Genomic DNA, 12,427 nt, shown 5'->3' with positions numbered 1-12,427 from the left:
TATAGTGTCAGTAAGTTTGACCAGCTTCGCTGAACGCAGCAGCGTTTGCCAGGGATAGCAAGAGACCATATGAGCAGCATTGCTACCCACACATCATCTAAAATATAAGGCTTGAATATGAGTCATACAATGAATTGTCAATTTCTTCCAAGTTATTTTTATTTATATAAAATGTTAACAGAAGTATAACTGTTTTACCTGTAAATTTTCTCTGAAACTCTGCGTATGTTGCAAAGAATCCTGCACATTTTGAACATTCGAAAAATACTTGCTGAATGTTCGGCAAGCTTCTTTTCTTTGTTCTTGTTAGTAGTTAACATCCATATTAGTTGACCATCTACTTAGACAAATAGTCTTTAGGCAAAATTTTAGGCAAATAAAATTTACACTAGAAATGAGAAAATTCAGAATTGACAAAATATTATATAAAACATACAAAAGTTTTTTTCAGAGAGGATGTACATTAATCTAACATGTGAGTTTATTGTTATAAAAATAGAAATGTCGGATAATAAGCATTAAGTGATGGTCACTGAAATCATTGAGTAATAAATTTTCTATTTTGTTCTCTCTTCATTTGTTAGGTATTTGTTTTCATAGCAGAGAACAATACTTGTTGTACCTCCTGATTATTATTGACAATGAAGCAGGTCATGACCAGGAAAATGTCTATTAATATCCTTTTGTATATCCAATATCACTGTAAAGCAAAACTAAACTAACAAAAATATAAGGTGGATTAGCCCCAGTTCCTGACAAACTAATCCAATTTCTAACTTTTAACATTGGATTTCACAGCTTTCACAGAGAATACTTGAACTGGTTCATCAAAAATCATCTGTGCTACTGTAGCCAGGAGATATTTACAGTGTTACAAAGAAACTAGCAAACAGAACCTTCTAATAAAAATCCAAGTAGGGCATAACCCTTCACATGGTTAGAATCTATGGCAGTTCAAAAGGAAAAAAAGAAAAACTGAGAGCTATCAACACACACACACACACACTCTCACACACTTTGCTCCTTCCTCTATCCCAAATAAAAATATCAAAACAAACACAAATCAGAATGACAGGTGGCTAGTAATTTACAGAAATTTTGAGTAGTAAATATTTTCGGTACTCTGGAGCCCAGAATGCAAATAAATGAATAACATGCCAAATGAAATAGTGTCTAATAAAACATATCTATCTTGTGTTATTATGTACATGTTGAAATTAATTTGTGCACATGAATACAAAATGTTGAAAATGTATAGATTAAATTAACAATTGGTTATCAGGTGGGCAATATTAACTACCTTTCTGAACAAAAATCAAGTCAGACCACTATTTTATGCCATATATAAAAGTAAATCCCATAAAGAGTAAAATCCAAATTACAAAAAAAAAAAAAAATGTTTAGAATGATATTTTGTAAAATGGGAGAATGAAAAAATCAACAATTCTTGGAGTGTAAAAAATTTTAAATATCCAATGGGAGAACAAGCGAGAAAAATGTAGAGTAACTAGGAGAAAATGTCTGAAACCTATACAGGAAAAAAGGAAGTGGAATGACATTTTAATACACCAATAGTTACTACAAATTGATAAGTAAAAAACCATAATCAAATAGAAAAGATGATAAATGCTATGAAAAGAATATGAAGAGTAAAAGAGATTGTCGTTTTAAATTTTCAATAAGTACTATATGAAAATATGTTCAACCATGTTATTTATCAGGGAAAAGCTAATAAATGGTAAATAATTTCCATTGATCACATGGGAAAATAAATTAAAGATTAATAACATCAGTGCTGGTGGCAGTGGTCAAGATGATCAAGATGACTTTCATATGTTTCTGATGAATGTGCTAATTACAAAAATCTAGAAAATAATCTGGAAGAATCTAAAATTGAAGTATTCCATTAGACTCAACAATCTCGCTTTGTAATAAAAATATGGAAAAACATCTCTAACATATAAAGACACGTTTTTAAACATGCTTTCTGCAGAATTCATTGAAGTGACAAAAATAAAAACATCCTGAGTACTCAGTAATAGACGAATAGCTAAATAAAGGATAGCATTATCCATAAATATCTGGTACTATACAGACGTTAAATAAAAAATAGATTTATATGTACATATGTATTTAAAATAATCAAAATGCAGAGTAATATATATAATAAATGGCATGTTTGTGAAATTAAACTTGTATACATGTATAGTTTAATGGATACAGAAAATTATTATATTTGGTGATATGCATCATATGCAGTTAAATTTTCTCAATGTGAAGTGGAAGAGGCAAGAGTGAGTGCTGAGTTTCCTTGTTTACTTATTTTTGTTATTCATTGAAATAAGAATATTAAGCTTTGGTAGTTTGAAAGGATTGTCCGATAGAACATAATTGTTTTTACTGAAATATGCATACAATTTTTATGTCTAAATATTGTAGGATACAAGGCCTACTTTCTTGTGCAAAAGAAAGAAAATTTTTCATTCTCTACTTCACAATTAATTCAATATCAATCCGAGAGCTGATATTGAACTTCACCAAGGTTTATGAAAGCTCTTAAAATGCTAGGGAACCTTCAGAGGCAAGTAATGCTTCCTTTAAGGGCATTTTAGCTATTTGGATGCGAGTTAACAGATTGTAGCTGTTGGAACATTGTGATCTAGTCTGAGTGATAAAGTGAAGTACTATAGTTCATGGCAATAAATGCCAACTGCAGTGACTTTATCAGTCAACTAATATTAAGAACACATTTGAGGGCATAGTATCATCTCTTAGTACTTGACATCCGGGCACAAAATATTTTCTAATGTTTATTAGCACCATATCACTTGATAAAAGAACGTGGCTTTGGTGGTTTCAAAAGCGCTTTAACCAGACCTATAGCACACAGCTGCCTTTGACAATACAGACCTTCAGATTTTGTAGAACTATAAAACGTTTAAATTGAGTTGTGTGCATTTACAGAATATTCCAATGTCCTTGCAACCTTGTAAAATAGTGTGAGACATCTGCATTCAAACAATTTTCATTTAATTGTTTCCCGAATAGAAATTAAAATCATTACAATATTTAAAATAATCAAACAAAACAGTAATTGTATAAAATTGACCATTCTGATTAGATGTTACTATTTATATTGCCATTTGTTAATAAAATTCAAAATCATTCAACAGCAAGAGAAAATATATACAATCCTCATTAAATTTAAACAAATCCCATAGGACAAAAGAGAAAATACTTTGAAAAATATGTGCTTGTCAAAGCTGTATGGTCAGAAGCTTAATTGAAAATAAACATTGACAATGATGTCATAAAATACTTTTGGATCCTTATTCAGTTTAGATATTGACTTTAGAAAAGAGCTTCCTTTGGAATCTTCCTGTGTATATTTTGTCTTTTTTGCACCACTCTTATCAATTACTAAACATCTTCTATTGGTGTAAATTGTTGAATATACGCTTTGATGAGTTAAAACAGCTTTTCATGCAATATTTCCCTCTGGGCTTCTGATTTCTCTTATTCTTTTTTCTTTTCTTCTTCTCTCTCTTTTTTTTTTTTTCCTACGGCCTTATTGAAGTATAACTGAAACACAAAAGAGCTACACATATTTAATGTTTATGTTTGCAATTTGATAAGTTTGAACCTACGCAAACATCTATGATACTATTACCACAATCAAAGTAATAGAAGTAGCCAACACTTCCGAAAGTTTTCTTGTGGTCCCCCCTCATCTTTGTAAAAACGCAACGTGAGATCTACCTTCTTGACAAATTTTGAAGTGCACAACACTGTATAATTAACTATGTATTACAGGTACTGCAGCCCTCTAGAACTTACGCCTCTAGCATACTTGAGACTTCGTGTTCATTAAACAATTCCCCATTTCCCTTATCTCCCAACATCTGGCAACCACTGTCTACTCTTGTTTTCTCTGCTTCTATGAGTTTGACTATGCTAGATGCCTCATTAAAATGGAATCCTCCACTATTCGTCTTTGTGTGTCTGGCTTACTTTACTTAGCATATTGTCCTACAGGCTCATCAATGCTGTGGCAAGTGCCATATATTCTTTTTTTTTTTTAAAGAGTGAATAATATTCTGTTGGATGTGTATGCCATATTTTCTTTCGTCATTCATCTGCTTTTGTATACTTTCAACTCTTTCCACCAATACTTGCAGCAAAGTTAACTCAAATCTCTCTCAGTGGCTGACTGTTTATTTTCATCTGCTTTTGTGCCAGAGATAAAAATTTTACCCTATAATGTTTATTCATTCAAATCATTTTTTGTTTATTTCTGCAAATTTGTCCCATATTTATATTCTCTCAGTTGTATACTTGTATTCCAGTTTTACCTGTTTCCCAGTTTCCTTGCTTGTTGGTATGTGCTCTACATTTCATGGAGAAAATATGGTTTAACTTACATACTCTTCCTTTATTTGTATTTGCTTGCTTGCATGTTGTAAAATATACTCAAGTAATCATAAATAATTATGTAGACAGGGAGTATAAACCATGTACAGAGCACAAAAATGTTCTTAAATAAATTCCTTTTATAGGTTTATTCATCATATTCTTGAATGACAGTTCAAATGCAGGTACAGTTCTTTAGTTATCAAAAATGTTAGTGTCCCCGTTTCTGGTTTGAATGAAAAAAGTGAAAAATCCTAAAAAATGTGCTCTGATTAATTTCCCTAAAGGCTGTTGCCTCCTTTTGAGTTTCGACCATAATTTATTTTGCTTTGTTTTTAAGATATCCAAATTGATACACCAATTAATATTTATATATTTCACTCAATCTGTATAACTAAAAGCCCAAGGCCATTCTGAAAGAGTCCATTAGGAATCCGTTTTTCTTTTCTAGTTATAAGATATATGCATTTCAGTTTAATCAATTTACAAATGCATTTCTGAGGCTACAAAAATAAAATACAGCCTCTAGTCATTGCTCCTCAATAAAAGAAACCCTCAGGGCAAGCTGTCAGTTGACATTGTGGTTAAGAAAAAGTTTCAGAAGCATCAGCCTCCAAGTAATAAGCACATAAAAAACTGTAATATACACCCATATCACAGAATTATCTTGATTTATGTAAGTAGCACAGATAAAATTACGTAGGGGAATGTGCAGCACAATTGAAGTGGAAAAATGCTAAGTCTCAAATTGGGTCTCACAGTAGGTTGCAGCAGAGATGTCTTGCTCAAGAGGGTCATAAACTGACTTTAATGGAAGTCAGTAATTTGTCTACTGCATGTTGAACCATCTAATTGTTGTTTATGTTGATGTAATTGCTATGATGAAAGTGGGGAATAGGGTCCAAACCATATTTTCAAAGTATTTGTTCTCTGAATTTAGAGTGATATTTGATTAAATAAAAAATAAATAATAAATTGACTTGACTGGCTAGTAAATCACTTTTTAAAAAATATTTTGCACAATAAAATATGCTTTATACTAAGAGACAACAGAGAGAGAGAGAGAAAACAATGGTAAATGATGAATAGTGCTATTTAGAAGGCTGATTACCACTGATAGGTCTTTTCTTTACTCTTTCCTGATTCCTTACCCATAATTTAGGTTCATTTAAAAATATTTTATGTGATGCTATTGAATCAAAATTATGACTATGAAAAATGAGATTGTATGCATGGAAAGCTGAATAGGAAATATGACAATAGTATAGCAACAATCTCCTTTTCAACATTACTGTCAAAAACGCTTATTAAATGTGAACTTCAATATAATAATTAGATAAAGCCAATAGTAAGAAAACCAGAAATGAATGACATTCACACAACAAAATTAACCAAATTGTTTGTACAATTGGAATTATATACCAATATTTTTAAGAAAATCCCTCAGATATAAGTTCAGAACACAAAATTCTGTTCTGTTATTTCAAGATATCTAATTACATGAGACACAATGTTGAGTTTGTAGCCTCAGTGGTTATATAATAGTCATGAAGCTCTTTGCTTTCAGTAATAAATCATGGAATCAAATAAGACAAAGTATATAATGAGTACAAGAAGATCAACATAAACAATCATTTTAAAAGACTAATAAATTACTCTGACTTTGAAAGAAGTAATTTACAATGCATAAGGATAAATCTTCAAATAATATAATCCATGACATTTATATATATATATTAAAATTATATACAGAAATACATGAAATGATTTATTTAAATATTTGCATTTAAGTAGAAGATAATTTTTTTCCACAATAAAACTCAAGAAATAAGACTGCATTGATAGTCCAAATTAAAGTGAAAACAATATATATATACTTTTAGGTTCAGAGCTACATGTGCAGGTTTCTTATATAAAAAATTGTGTGTCATAGGAGTTTGGTGTACAAATTATTTCATCACCCAGGTAATAAGCATATACCTCATACATCATTTTTCGATCATTACCCTTTTCCCACCCACCAATCTCAAGTAGGGTCCGGTCTACTGTTCCCTTCTTTGTGTCTGGGCATACTCAAAGTTCAGCTACTACTTATAAGCGAGAACATGTGGGATTTGGTTTCTGTCCTGTGGTAGTTCACTTAGGATGATGGCCTCTAGCTTCATCCATGTTGCTACAAATACATGATCTTTTTAATGGATGTATAGTATTCCATGATATATACGTAAGAGGTCCAAAATTGAATTAGCAATAAAAAGCCTACCCACCAGAAAAAGCCCAGGACCGGAGGGATTCAAGTTGAATTCTACCAGACGTATAAGGAAGAATTGGTACCATTCCTACTGAAACTATTACAAAAACTAAGAAGGAAGAACTCCACCATAACTCATTATATGAGGCCAGCATCATTCTAATACCAAAACTTGGCAGAAACACAACAACAAGGAAACTCCAGGCCAATATCCTTGAGGAACACAGATGCAAAAATCCTCAACAAAATACATGCAAACCAAATCTGGCAGCACATTGAAAACAATATTTAAAGGACATATTGTTGAGCTTCATTGCAATAAAATTACATTTCAATTGCTAACAACCATAAATCCAAAAGTTATTGAACAATATATATAGCTGAATAGATCAACAGCTTAAAGAACATTTAAAATGTTCTAATACAGAATTTTATTAGTTTGCTCTCATGCTGCTATGAAAAAAATACCAAAGATGGGGCAATTTATAAAGCTAAGAGCTTTAATTGACTCATAGTTCCACATAGCTGGGGAGACCTCAGGAAACTTACAATCACGGTAGAAGGGGAAAAGACTCATCTTCCTTCACATGATGGCAGGAAAGAAAAGTGCAGAGTGAAGGGGGGAAAGCCCCTTATAAAACCGTCAGATCTTGTGAGAACTCACTCACTGTCATGAGAACAGCATGGGGCAACCACCCTTATGATCTAAACACATCTCACAATGTCCCTCCCACAACACATGGGGATTACAATTCATATTACAATTCAAAATGAGATTTGGGTGGGGACACAGAGATATCAACAACCTTCAAATAATCCTTCAAAACTGCTGGGCTTAATTTTTAGTGAGCCTGAACTTTTAAAGAGCTAATAATACCTACTCATTTAAATATTTCAAAAACATTGGTGGAAAAAAGTGCATCAATTTTATGAAGTGATCAGAATTTTCAACTTTAGTGAAGGGCAAAAGAAAGCAACCGCTCACCCATCTTGTTTATCTGTAGAGTCTAAAGCTTTGAACAGTGAGAACTGTGGCTTGAACTACTAGTACTCTTCCTCCTGTTCTTAGGGGGATGTCCCTGGCACGGAGGATAGTATGAGTGTAAGTGAAGGGCAGGGCAATGTTGAAGCTGTTGAGGTCATGTTGTCTGGGAAGAAGATAGTAATGGTAGAGGTCAATATGATTTGGTACTAGATATAGTTTAAAGAAAATGCTGAATTTTATTCCCTGAATAAGTGTATATAAGGTTTTCAGGAAATAAATAACTAATGGCTTTCCATGACTTGTAGAATAAAATCGGATTTTCTTAGCCCTGGGGTACACATGATTAGACCTCACTTATCTCGTCCAAATTAGCTTCTTTTTTTGAACTGGCAGATTAGACCACAATTTTGTGTTATTCACTTCTCAGATTGCATTCTTAAATATTTCCCCACCTGGAAGCCTTTGGCATAACACTTATCAAATGCTGTTTTTTCAGTTCTAGCTAGTTCTATGCTAGCTGTTTTTGTTGTTAAATCATCTCATAGGTCTCAGCTTAAACGTGCTCTTTAATGAAGACTTGTCACTTCCTCTCCTCCTTCACTCTCTACCAAAATCGTTCTCCATTGCAACACATTTTTGTATTGGTTTGAATATTTTTTACCTTATTTTTTCTGCCTTATCAAAGTTCCAAAGTTCCTATGAAAGCAGGAACTAATTCTGAATTAATTTCAAATGTAAATTGAGCACCTGTTAAGGGCTTGGTCTGTAATTTGTCCTCAAACGAGACATAATTAATGAATAAGTCCAAAGAAATTGAAAAAAAGTGAATATTCCTGATCAATTAAAATAGTTAATTAGTAACAATAATAACAATGAAATTCCTTTAAGTGATAGAGAATCTTTATCTTAATATCATAATTATCTGTGAAAATGTAGAAATGTACCAAACAATATTGGAATGTGACAACAATGCCCCCAATTGGCTAATTTTCACTGTCCCCTCAGAGACACCCTTTGCTCTGTGCCCTTTGTGCCCTTCAAAGCCAACCCAAATGAACAATATCAAGGATTTCTTTATCTTCAGGCTTCTTCATGGTTTTATACAAAGGTCAATAGCAGCAGAATTTCTAGAGGAGGGAAAAGAGTGAAGTTGGCATATATATTACCTTGGTTTCCTCCATTTAGAGTTATTGTAGTCTGATTGCATTTCTCAACATAATTTCTCTGTCTCCAGGTCCAAGTAACTATGCCCTCACTTTTGTTCTTAGTAGTAGTAGTAGTAGTAATGAGCGTATATAAGCACCCCATTCTTACTAGAATTGATATTTCACTGTATCTTGTTTTGTTGCTACACCTCATCCATCTATTTGTAAGTAGTCTCTGAATTAATCCTTGCTAAATACTCAATTTGAGTTACCTTTTTTTTCCTCCTGTCAGGACCCCAGTTGAAAAGGCACTATTAAGGCTGGCCATGATGGCTTATGTCTGTAATTCCAGCACTTTGGTTTGGGAGCCTGAGGCGAGAGAATTGTTTGAGATCAGCCTGGGCAACACATAAGACTCTACGTCTATTGAAAGAGAGAGAGAGAGAAGAGACAGAAAGAAAGAAACATAGGAGGGAGGGGAGGAGGAGGAAGAATAATGGAATGAAGGAATGAAGGAAGGAAGGAAGGAATGGAAGAAGGAAGGAAGGAAGGAAGGAAGGAGAAGAAAGAAAGAAAGAAAGAAAGAAAGAAAGAAAGAAAGAAAGAAAGAAAGAAAGAGAGAGAGAGAGAGAGAGAGAGAAAGAAAGAAAGAAAGAAAGAAAGAAAGAAAGAAAGAAAGAAAGAAAGAAAGAAAGAAAGAAGGAAGGAAAGAAAGAGAATGAGAGAAAGAAAGAGATTGGAAAGAAAGAAAGAAAGGATGAAAGAAAGAAAGAAAGAGAGAAAGAAAGAGAGGGAGGGAAGAAGGGAGGGGAAGGAAGGAAGGAAGGAAGGGAGGGAGGGAGGGAGGGAGGAAGGAAAGAAGGAAGGAAGGAACAAAGGAAGGAAGGGAGAGGGAACTATTAAAACTAGTAAATATTGAATTCTATGAAACCTCTAGAGATGAACAGTGCTATGTAGATATCAGAAATAAAGGTATAACTGTTAGAAATAAGAACATTATATGCAGATAGAAATATTTATTAAACATGAGTCAATTTTTAAAAACCTTATAGCTAAAAAAAATCATCAAGCAATCCGGTACAAAAATATACACACAATAATAGAAAACTTTTACTGTGTATTTTTCGACTTCTATTGAGTGCTTCATAGAAGCCATGTACTTTTCAAAGCGCTTTGCACGATATAAGCTAATCTAATCCATACCACAATTTAATGAGGTGGTTATTATTATTATATTACCTTAATTTTACAGATGAGTTAAATTATACTCAGAGGTTATGTGATTTTTGTCTGAGTGAAAAGCAGGAGAACCAAGATTTGAACTTAGTCTAAGGTTTGGGTGGTTTAAACTCTTAGCCTCTACCCTACATAGCTCCCTGCTACAACCCCTGGCATAAAAAATAAAATAGAGTAGAAAATAGAAGGGAAAAAATGCTCACAAAATAGTATCTACAATAAAATAAACAAATGTAAACCTGCCAAGAAATACATCACTTTGAAAAAAAAATGCAAAATTTTATCTAGGGAAACTTTCAAAAATACAGATAAATGAACAGGTTTAGCAGGTTACTAACTGAAAAACACATTTTAAAAAGAGTTTACGCCCAGTGCGGTGGCTCACGCCTGTAATCCCAGCACTTTGGGAGGCTGAGGTGGGTGGATCACGAGGTCAGGAGATCGAGACCATCCTGGCTAACACAGTGAAACCCCATCTCTACTAAAAAAATACAAAAAAATAGCCGGGCGCGGTGGCGGGCGCCTGTAGTCCCAACTACTCGGGAGGCTGAGGCAGGAGAATGGCGTGAACCTGGGAGGCGGAGCTTGCAGTGAGCTGAGATCGGGCCACTGCACTCCAGCCTGGGCGGCAGAGCGAGACTCCGTCTCAAAAAAAAAAAAAAAAAAATTTGAAGACAAACTTCCTAAAATAAAAATGATAGGTAACATGCATAACCAATTCAGAAAATTAGATTTAAATATCAAATGTCTAGACCATAAACACTGTACTTAACTAGTAGGCAAATGCATGCAAATTAAAATGAGATACTTCTTTTATACAAAATTGGCAAAAATCAAAGATAACGACATTACACCTTTAACAAGAGAATAATAAGTTTTTTCTTCTAATAACACATACATAACAAAGTTGTCTTCATCTCCGCACTGTATCTATGTTAAAGTAAGACATTAAGAGAAAAAAATAACATTTCTAACAGTACTTCATTGTAAAGGAAAATATCAAATATAAAAACGAAACTTCTTTTAATACCAAAACCCATGTTCTTAAGCATTATATTTTGTAATGTTTATAATTTTTCCAGAAAATTCTATTAGAATGTTTTAAAATATTAGCAGTATTTATATTGAGAGTATAGGGTTGGATGATAATTGGTGAAATATAAATATGTATCTCACATTGTATTTATAAAAATTTAAAAATACACAATGTATTTATTGTTTTCTAAATATTATAAATAAAATTAAGTACAATAAAGAATAAAATTCATCATGGATATATTTTCACTATAATTAGACAGTAGAAATATGGATTTTCATTTTTGGTGGAAATAAGAGTTTTAGTTTTTGATGTTGCCTTAAAATGTTTTCATAAACATATAATATTTTAAAACATGTTTAAAGAAAACGTATACATTAAACTATCTGTTTTTTAATTTAAAATTATAGGTTAATGTGTAGGAGTCACTATAAATACCCAAGTACAGGCATATGCCTAAGATAGTTTCTATTTGAGTTTAAATTTCCGAGAGCTGTTTGAATCATTTTGGCTGCTACCCCAAGCACAGGAGTATGACAAGGAGAAGCAGCAAGAGCTCCACACGCTATTTATTGACCTTTGCAAGAGCAGTGACACCATCAGGTGAACTAAGATCTGGCAGCTTCTGAGCATGTTTCCATCACAGAATTGCACCAAGATTGTAAGGTTTCATTAAGACGGGTTTGACAGCTGTCTTAACTACAGGAATCCTTCTATCACCCCCATCTTTCATGTTCCAGCCTCATTCCTCTCCTCACTCTTCCATGGATTTTAGCTTGGAATTTAAGACTCTGAACTAGTAATGTTCATTTTATTTCCCCCATCTTATACCTTCTAACTGTAGAACAAGAAACTGCTATTAGAGCACTCATCTCCTTAGTCTCCAAATTTTGTATCAAAAACCTTGCCACAAAGTCCTGTTTCTCCTTTCCCCAGTAATATTCCAACACTTTTCCAAAGTCCAGATGTAAATTACCTGTTTGACTTTCATTGTGATTTTGATAACCTTAATAACTGACTCCTAAAATAGTAGTATAGCACAATAATTAAAATATTTAATGCAAGACTCACTAAAGCTGAAAACATTTGTGATTATTATTTTAAATATATTGGAGAATCTCACGTTAAATACAAACAAAAAACAACAACAAATAAGCTAATACAAAGACCAAAGACACTACTTATCATTCCACTTTGTCTTATACCTCCCTGACTTTTATTTATGCCTTTTCAGCCACATTTCTCAAGAATAGTCTTTACTTGTGTGTTTATTTCTTACATACATACTCGGTGGGCTACTTCAACAAAGACTGATTTATTCCCTCACTTTAACTAAACCAGTCCTTGGAAAAGTTAACCGAAAT

This window comes from Papio anubis, chromosome 15 (genome assembly GCF_008728515.1).
Source record: "Papio anubis isolate 15944 chromosome 15, Panubis1.0, whole genome shotgun sequence".
NCBI lineage: Eukaryota > Metazoa > Chordata > Mammalia > Primates > Cercopithecidae > Papio > Papio anubis.
The sequence above is the reverse complement of the archived record's forward strand: the minus strand, read 5'-3'. Positions refer to the sequence as shown.